This window comes from Mesocricetus auratus, unplaced genomic scaffold (genome assembly GCF_017639785.1).
Source record: "Mesocricetus auratus isolate SY011 unplaced genomic scaffold, BCM_Maur_2.0 Super-Scaffold_100014, whole genome shotgun sequence".
NCBI classification, from domain to species: domain Eukaryota; kingdom Metazoa; phylum Chordata; class Mammalia; order Rodentia; family Cricetidae; genus Mesocricetus; species Mesocricetus auratus.
Window position 1 is genome coordinate 5,508,614 of NW_024429197.1, and position 5,514 is coordinate 5,514,127.

Consider the following 5,514-nt stretch of genomic DNA (forward strand, 5'->3'; position numbering starts at 1 on the left):
CCTTGCAGACTCCTTAACAAGCAGAAACATGAGCTAAATCCAACAGAGAGCCCCCTATGCTGTTAGGCTCAGTGAGGGGAAGACAGCACACTAGTCTACCCCTATGTGGCTGTGAACTAATTAAAACCCTAGACAGCGTGGCTGGGTTCTAGATTACTCCATGTGGCTTCTCTCAAATACAGGGGAAAACTGATTCTTCCTCCCTGCCCTACATGCAAGCTGTTCACCTAGCCGAGGAAGAGGGTACCATGGCCTTACTTAGCCTTGCTCACCAGTCAGAGACTACCTTTCACTGGCACGGGAAAGGTACCTAACTTCCCTGAACATCACTACCCTTGTCTGCAAAACAGACAACACCTATCTTATTAGGAGTCTTGAGTCAGAGAGGCAAAAATAGACATTACAGGCTTCACTCCATAAAGACCAGCTTAAAGTCAAAGGGAGGAAAATTTAAAAACAAAAGAAAAAAGCAACAGGAATATAGTAAAGACAGAAAGAAAACTATGACAAAGGAGCTAGAGACACAAGTCACCTTATGGATAACACAGATCTCCACTTAGTTCTGTCCCTGGGGAGACCTCCTGTCCCATTTTCTTTTTGTTTGTTTGTTTGTTTTTGAGATAGAGTTTCTCTGTGTAGCCCTGGCTGTTCTGGAACTTGCTCTGTAGACCAGGCTGGCCTCAAACTCACAGAGATCTGCCTGCCTCTGCCTCCTGAGTGCTGGGATAAAGGTGTGCGCCACCACAAGCGGGACATAATTAGAAGATTTTTTTTAAAGGATGACTTGTTTATTTTTATTTTACGTGCACTGGTATTTTGCCTGCATGTATGTCTGTGTGAAGGTGTTGGATCCCCTGGAACTAGACTTATAGGCAGTTGTGAGCTGCCATGTGGATGCTGGGAACTGAACCTGTGTCCTTTGGAAGAGCAGACTGTGCTCTTAACCACGGAGCCATCCCTCCAGTGCCTGTCTCATTTTCTTAACTGGCTGCCACAATACAGTAAGAAAACTCACACCCTGAAGTCCCCAATGCAGAGAGAATACTGTATTCCTAACATATTGAAATACTCTTCTGCTCAAATGGGCACTTAACTCAAGTTCACTTACCCAGAATTTTCTAACAGTGTGCAGGCAGTCTCAATCTAAAGAGCTGAGATTTAGTGGGAGACTCAGAAAGCCCCAGAATTTCAGCAGAAACTCTGTGCGGTCAGCTTTTGATCAAAATATCAGTTATTCTGCCAGCCAGAAAAAGGATGAGTATTGTCAAGATTCTGAACAGAGCCATCGCAGTCTCAGAGAGCTGAGCACATCTCAAGACTAATATTGCCAGCTTCGGTTTCACCAAGTAGACGCTTCAAGCTGGCTTATGTTCTGGACACTCCCGGCATATTCTCCTTGCTTTTAGTACTTTTCATGTTTGGTAGGGTTTTTCTTCCAGCCCTGCCACCCCAGACCTCACTCTGCCAGGATCCATCCATTGACTCTTTGCAGTCTATGTGGCCATTTGTACTTCAACTGGCTTCAAGGATCCTACTGTGCAAAACTGATGCCTACTTAGAAATAGCTTCAAGTTTACATTCAAATCCCTTGTTTTCAACACGTCCCTTCATTTCCATTAACACTTGAATGAAGGACACCTGGCCATGCAATGCCTTTCAATGCTTTGTTTTGGTTTTGGGGTTTTTTTTTGGGGGGGGAGGTTTGCTTTTTTTGTTTTTTATTTTGTTTTTTGGTTTTTCAAGACAGGGTTTCTCTGTATTGTTTTGGAGCCTGTCCTGGGACTCACTCAGTAGGCCTGGCTGGTCTCGAACTCACAGAGATCCACCTGCCTCTGCCTCCCAAGTGCTAGAATTAAAGGCATGCGCCACCAACGCCCAGCTCAATGCTTTCTTTTTTTAAATATATATATTGCTTGAGCTAATTAATCTGAAGCAAGCAATTGTACCCATAAATTTTGAGGAACTAGAGATCTACTCAAGACACGGAAAAAAGCCACACCAGTTTACTGCATGATGGCGCTTGCATCAAACCCAAATTCCCCCATTCCATCTATTTGAAAAGCAGAATTGCTCTACTTCAATCCATTTCTGACCTCTTTCATTACCAGGTGGCAATATTTTACCACTGATGTGTTCTGAGAAGCCTGTAGCCTATGCTTCACTTACTATCTAGATAAATGCTTACAATTTAGCAATGTAATCTTGCCAGGTAACAGGCAGGAATTATAGACTACATCAAGTGTAAAATGTCAACTGCCATGACGTGGGGCAAAATACAACCCTAAAGCAACATGTTAGGATCCAACACTGCCAGGAAGGATTTAAAATGGTCTCACTCATCTTTAACGGCTGCGTTTTCTATTTTAAAGAAAAGATAAAAATTTAACTCAAAGCACCAGTCACTACTTCCAAGCTGTAACTAGCTTCAAGTTTTTCTAGTCCTTGAACTGTGAAATGCAGAGAAAAAGCATACTTGGGATACTCAAGTCACCCCGATTTGTATCCAAAGAAGCCACCAACTTTACCAAAGGCTGTCGCATACAACACTGTGATACAACACTTGCTATTCAGTATGTCCCAAGCACATACTACACACTTCCTCTGGTTTAACTCCCTAAAAGAGGCAGGTAATGAATAACTCACCTGGTCCCGAGACAGACACCTACAAGCACAGACCATCAAGAAAAACAACCCTAAAATTAGTTCAAATTCCTTCCTAAGTATGAAGTGAAGCTTGGTAGACTGAAGCGACCCAATTCTACCCTGAAGCAGGCTGAACAGTCAACCTGCTCCTTCCCAGGCCAGCAGCTGTGCATGTGGGTCAGAAGTAACTGGGTTTCCACAAACACTAAACATTTTGAACAGTGAGCACTTAACTGAACAGAACCGTGCAGGGTCAAAACATTATGAAATCAGTACACACACCAAAGATCTGGACTACCAACACTGAGACAACACAGAAGGACACTTGACAGAAAACAATGACCTGAGGTGACCCAAGGAGGGGAGTGTTTTTCCCTTCAAAGTAATCAATACAGACAAGAATCAAACTAGACTGAAATGATCCGAGGCCCTCACCGCCAGGACTATCTAGCTCAAGCACCACGACTATGTCTAAAGTCAAAAACAGGATGACAAACGCAAAAGTCACAGCACAGTGAACATCCAAATCATTTGATTTTCACACAAGTACAAGGGACATAGGGAGGAGGGACAAATGATAAAACGTTACTCTCAGGTAACAAACACCTTGCTTGCCAGATGGTGGTGGCACACACTTTTAATCCCAGCACTCGGAAGGCAGAAGCAGGCAAATCTTTTGAGTTCGAAGCCAGCCTGGTATACATACCAGGGCTACACAGAGAAACCCTAACTCGAAAACTCCACAAAACAAAAAAGGGAAAGAAACACCTCTCTGAAGCGCCGTGGGAGTCGTGATTTCGACTTTTTATTCGGACTAAACACCTGGCCACCAAGATTTTTCAATCAAAGCTGTCTCAACTTTGACATCATGAAATTAAAACATTCGGAACTTGCCCTCTCTCCAGACATCAGGCCTTGCGGGGGAGGGAGGGAGCACGTTCAGCACAACATCAATCTTGGAAGGAATGACACTTCTGGGGGTGCTGGGTAATGTGAGTTAACTTCCTCTTCCTTTAAAAAGGTCAAAGACAGGGAAGAGTCCACCGTAGCATTTCCTCCTTAGCTGGTTCCACCACAAACCACAACACAACTGTAATTGCTTAAAAAACAATAATGATAGCCAGGAGGAGTGCTTTTTGTACACTTGCACTACAGGCAGAAGACCCAACTTACCTCGGAAAGCAGCTGATTCGTTTCGAACAGGAAACTATCAATAAAGTTTACTGTGGGTTCTAAATAATAGAGAGGGCAGCGAGCCCCGCAGGAAGGCAGGGCCTCTCAACAATCAGAAAAACCTTGCCTGCAGGGCTGGTCCCAAGCACCAGCAAATTCTGCCCAATAAAGGGGAGGGGTCTTCTAGGGCAGGGCTCCCTCAGGTCCACAGGAGCTGCAGAGGCACGACCCGGGGGAGCTAGTGTTCACGGTACCGCAGGAGGTCCCGGGGTCCCAGCAAATGCTGCCACCGGTGCACCCCAAAAGCTCGGGCCAAGCCCGGAGCAGCTGACTTGAGCGGCTGCCCGCCCTTGCTGGGCTGTGGCGGCAGGCAAGGAGGCTCCCACCAAGGGTCGTTCGGGACCGCTGGAAGGTGAAAAGGATACTGTTGGGGGGGCCGGGGTCTGGAGGGCCCTGATGTTCGGGTGAGGAGGGGCCGCCGCTGCCGCTGCCGCCGCCGCCGCTGCCGCCGCCGCCGGGTGAGGAGGCGGTACCGCCGCCGCTGCCGCCGCCGCTCCGGTGCCCGGTCCGGTTCCTGCTGCAGCCGCTGAGCCTGATTTCAGAGCCGGTTTCTGCGGTAAACTCATGGCAAAGCGAAGCCACCAACCCCCCCAGAGCGGGACCGGGCGCGCCGGGGTGCAGGGGCCGGGGGCAGCGGAGGGGCGGGATGGGGGCAGACCCGGGGAGGCGGCGGGAGCGGGGGGCCGGGGGGAGGCTGGGAGGAGGAGGAGGAGGGGGCCGGGACCGGTCACACACGCCCTCCGCCGCCGCCGCCGCCGCCTCCGCCGCCGCCGCCGCCGGCAGCAGCAGCCGCCCCGCGGGCCAGCACCACCGGCTGCCGGTCTCCGTGACAACGCGACCCCGGGGAGGGGGGGGCCGGACCCGGCGGGGGCAGGAGGCGGAGAGACCGGACCTTTCACGGCAATATCCTCATGGGCCGGCGGCGGGGGGGTCTCTGTCCCCCTCCCCGGGGGAAGCGGCGCCCTTCTCGGTAGCGGGGCTCGGGCGATGCGGACGGATTTTCTTCACTCAACGAGCAGAGCATCCAACATGGCGCTGCGGCCGCCTCCAGCAGTCCGGCAGGACGGCCGCTCGGAGCTTTTCGGCCCTTTTCGGAAGGGCTCGGCAGGCCGAGGTTAGAAAGCTCCTTCGGCTCTTTCCGGAGACAACGAGCGGCCGGGGTTCTTCGGGAGCTCTCGGGAGCGTCTTCGGCCGCTGTTCGGGAGAGCCGCTGGAGCTGACTCTATTTCTCGGAAAAGATCGGTGATCCGGGGCTGCTGAGGCTCTCCGCAGCACGGTACCGGGAAGAGGAAGAGACCAAAGGAGAGGTTTGAAGGGAGAGAGCCCTCCCCTGCGGCCCTGCCTCGAAGAACAATAGCAACGGCACCCGAGGCCAAGGTCCGCCGAGACCTACCAGAGGCTACCAGAGGCGCCAGAGCGAGAAACCGAGTCTCTGTAGAGGGACAGGCTAAGCCCGAGCGCTCGGCTACTGATAGGAACCCGCCTGCCGCAGGGACTTATTAACATAACAGATGCCACTCGCCGGCACTTGACGTCGCAAGTCACGGGCATTATGTCGACACGTCGTCCTCGGATGCTCTTAAGTGTGAAATGGAACGAGGAGCCCCATTTGCAGAGGAGGCCCAGAGGAAAAGAGTG

The 5,514-nt window shown here is 50.9% G+C and overlaps 1 protein-coding gene across 1 annotated transcript in view; it reads right to left on the reverse strand.

Moving 5' to 3' along the window:
* Eif4g3 (eukaryotic translation initiation factor 4 gamma 3) overlaps positions 1 to 5,264 on the reverse strand; it is a 210,279-nt gene extending 205,015 nt beyond the window's left edge. Inside the window, exons 1-2 of the mRNA XM_040756302.1 lie at positions 4,769 to 5,264; positions 4,242 to 4,408 (exon numbers count right to left, since the gene is read on the reverse strand). The gene's annotated coding sequence lies outside the window, so the exon portion shown is untranslated. The remainder of the gene's footprint in view (positions 1 to 4,241; positions 4,409 to 4,768) is intronic.
* Between the last annotated feature and the right edge of the window lie 250 nt (positions 5,265 to 5,514).